The sequence below is a fragment of the Cimex lectularius genome, unplaced genomic scaffold (genome assembly GCF_000648675.2).
Source record: "Cimex lectularius strain Harlan isolate CLEC.00 unplaced genomic scaffold, Clec_2.1 scaffold544, whole genome shotgun sequence".
NCBI classification, from domain to species: domain Eukaryota; kingdom Metazoa; phylum Arthropoda; class Insecta; order Hemiptera; family Cimicidae; genus Cimex; species Cimex lectularius.
The window spans coordinates 1-3,835 of NW_019394140.1; the positions used below are offsets into that span (position 1 = coordinate 1).

At 32.6% G+C, this 3,835-nt stretch overlaps 1 non-coding gene across 1 annotated transcript; it reads right to left on the reverse strand.

Annotated features, from left to right (window-relative positions):
* Positions 1–3,310: 3,310 nt before the first annotated feature.
* Positions 3,311–3,427, reverse strand: LOC112128147. Its single transcript, XR_002910878.1, has one exon. It is a non-coding gene; the product is annotated as a U5 spliceosomal RNA (small nuclear RNA).
* Positions 3,428–3,835: the final 408 nt, after the last annotated feature.

Sequence of the window (3,835 nt, forward strand, 5' to 3'; positions counted from 1 at the left end):
TTTTAAATTGCATTTTTTACCAAATATTTTACATATGTATGTGCATATTTGTCTGTTTTTATTGCATATAAATCACAGCCCTAGTTATAAGTATTTTTGTTGCTTTCATTTTTCTTTTTAAATTTCAAATTAAAATTTAAAATAAAGCTCGTTGGTAGAAGTTGAAAGAAGAAACATTCATCTTAATATTGCAATAATATTGAGTTGGTATAAAATCCGGTTTTATGAATTTTTAAGTGAACACTGGACATCGTCAGGAAAGAATTTCCTACCCTGTCAAAAAATGTTTGTATTTTATTGCAATAAAAATTCATATTGAAATGCTTAAAAGCACTTAAAAGCTAAAAACCAAAGGATTTTTAATCCAAAAATGTTTTGTTTTTAATTTTTTTTATTGGAATTGCCTTTTCGTTTTAGTGACTTTTTATGTATCGAATATGATTTAATACAATCGTGCATATTATTCTCATATTTTTTGTTAAAAAATAACTAGAATCGTATATAATAATTTAGAAATACACGTGAAAAAATGAAGAATGCCATCAAAAAATATATAAATTACTTAAAATATTTTTTACTCGGCTCCTAGGGCCCGTTGGCAAGAAGAACGCTCGGACGCGAGCCAAATATTTTACGATCTAATATCACCAAAAAAAGGTTTATTGAAATCAGTGATCGCACCGTACCCTCCCTTGCTAGAGGAATTTGAAAATTCTAAAAAATACGCTTTTTTTATTTATGTACGTAATTTAGTAAAATGATGTGTCGACTAATTCAACATTGTACCCAGTGGCAACTTCAAAAAATCGAAGTTCAACACGACTAATAATTTTGAATTTTAATTTTGCGTTTGAAAGTTTTTTTAATCAATCTGTAGATTCAGTCATTCATAATGAATATTTACGAACAAATATGTGCGAGTCTATTTATAATTTGGTATATCTTTCACCAATTTTGTACATATTCAAGGTCTGTTTTTATATTTTTTTGGTACAAGAGTTTTTCCTGACTTTATCTTACTAAAATTTATTCTGTACTGCATAAGGACTTGGCATGATGAAGAGAATTTTCGGCCATAAGTAGTACTGTTAAATATATTTATTTTTAATTTTAGAACAAGTTTATGCTGCACACTAAGTACAAGATATAATGAAGGTTTGTGAATTTAATAATAACGGGTCGTAGCTGGTGTTTAAGAATGAGAAATCCAGGTTTCACGAAAGTGTAAAATAATGAATTTTGAGCTATTAACCTAGGACAACTAAATCAACATTTGTCTTCAGAAAAGAATTTCCTTGGTATTACAATGTTATATAGTTTCACTAGTTGTCTGATTGACAAAATAATATCTTTCAATTAATTAATCTGTATTTAAGGTATTGGTTGAGATAAAAAAGTCAGTGTCACAAGCGGGATTCGAACCCATAACCTTCGGCTAAATACCACTTGAGCTACGTGACTTCTTACTTTCTGACAAACGACATGGCCACGGAGAGCTTGAGTGAAGATAGTTAATTTAACTTACTAAATTCGTTAGATTTCGTGATCCGATTGTCCAAATAACATCTTTCAATTAATTAATCTGTGTTTAAGATATTGGTTGAGATAAAAAAGTCAGTGCCACAAGCAGGATTCGAACCCAAGATCTTCGGCTAAATACGCCGCTGTTATACCACTTGAGCTATCGTGACTTCGATCCACTCGAACACTAACTTCTCACCTCAACCCCACCTTTTTGAATTTTCCCCTCCTTTTTGCCTTTTTTCAAATATCGTGTAATCTATTTGATTCTCGGCGACAAATGATCTATAGTTATATAGACCTTCGGCTTCGTGGGTTCGAATCCCGCTCGCGACATTAGCTTTTTCATTTCAACCAAGACCTTACATACAAAAAATAATTATTTGAAAGAAGTAATATGATCGATCACACCACTAAATATAATCATTTATTTTATGTTTCCTGTTTTCTATTATTCACGAAAGGCAAAATTATGCCAATTACGTGTAATTAATATCCCTTCCTGTTTATCAGGGCTATATATGTTACAACTATGTACTATATATATAGTATATGTTACAACTACATTTCTGATTTTCGACAAAAATCACAGGCATATGGAAAGCAAAAAATTGTAAAGATTAAGTGCTTAAATAGGAATTTTCATATCAAATAAAAAAATAGGAATTTTTTGGCTGGATAATTTTTTTTTCGAGTCCGGTGTTCCACTTAAAAATTCAAACATAAAAACACCTCTGGGTTTTATGCAAATTTAGTTTAAAAGATGAATTCTTCTACTTTCAGCCTAATTCAACCAAGTTTAGATATTTAAATACAATAGTTACTAATTTTACTCTACTTCTAATTTGTTATACATTAATTACTTGGAATAACATTATTGTTGCGGTCAATATGTTCCATCTATCCGTTTTACATTCAACTACGTATGTATTTACTTAAAATTGCTTATTGAAATAAATATTCTAACTTACTTTCCAATTAATTCAGGCTTTGGTTGAGATAAAAAAGTCAGGGTCCCAAGCGGGATTCGAACCCACAACTTTCGGTTCAATACGCCGCTGCTCTACCACTTGAGCTATCGTGACTTCGATCCACTCGGACACTAACTTCTCACCTCAACCCCACCTTTTTGAATTTTCCCCTCCTTTTTGCCATTTTTCAAATCTCGTGTAATCTATTTGATTCTTGGCAATGATATATAGTTATATAGTTTATTTGAATAGAATATAAATATTGAAAGTCAATATAGATTTCCTGTTCATGTTCATTTGGTGGCGACGACCCGAAATGTTCCTCATTCCAGAAAATCACCGAAAATAGGCTTGCCAGAGATGATCATTGAGATGATTTAAAAAAAAACGGCGTAAATTAACTCAGATAATCTGCGGAGTTTGATTTATTACATCTATCAGTATTTATATACAATATTTTAACAAATGACACGCAAGCGGCCTTTATGGAATTGTGAGAACTGTTGATGAAAGGCCGACCTTTCATTAAATATCCAAGGCTCTGGTAATTCCCAGATTTTGAAAGTGATCAATACAACACTGCTATTTTAATAGTTCTATTCATTTATAAACGTGTAAACCACTAAAATCCTCAATACCTAATAATCTAAGTTTCAGCCTTCTTTGTTATGGAACTAAGAAATGATTTTATTTTGTATAGTCTGTAGGTTTTTAGACAACCTTTCTAGATATTTTAATTCATCTTTTCTTCCCTGTTGTAGTAGATCTTTTTTTACATTGGGTTAAACAATAAGATTTCTCATAAATAAAATAATGACATGTCTTATTTTTGGCACTATAAACAGTTTCATTACAGACTCATCAGTGAGTCCCATTCCAGGAACTCTTTAGTAAAAGGCGAAAGATTTATTCGTTGTGAAAGGAGACCAGAGATTAATGCATATAGATAAGTAGGAGTTAAAACCAGAGAGCACATGATGACCAAAATGATCAGAACCGACTTACCGGTTCACAAACAAGAAAGACCCGAAAGGTAAAGGGGCGTCGGTGGCCGGAGCGGTTTAGGCGCTCATCACTGTCCCGGGTTCGAATCCAGCGGCCCAGCATTCGAACCCGACGTACTTACAAATGGTTGTTTTTTTTTCAAAAACACCGGCTCACCAAGGGTTGATGTTGCTGTTGCGAACCCTCGTAAAAAAAAGNGTTGAGATGGGAAGTTAGTGTCCGAGTGGATCGAAGTCACGATAGCTCAAGTGGTAGAGCAGCGGCGTATCAAGCCGAAGGTAGTGGGTTCGAATCCCGCTCATGACACTGACATTTTTATCTCAACCAATATCTTAAAT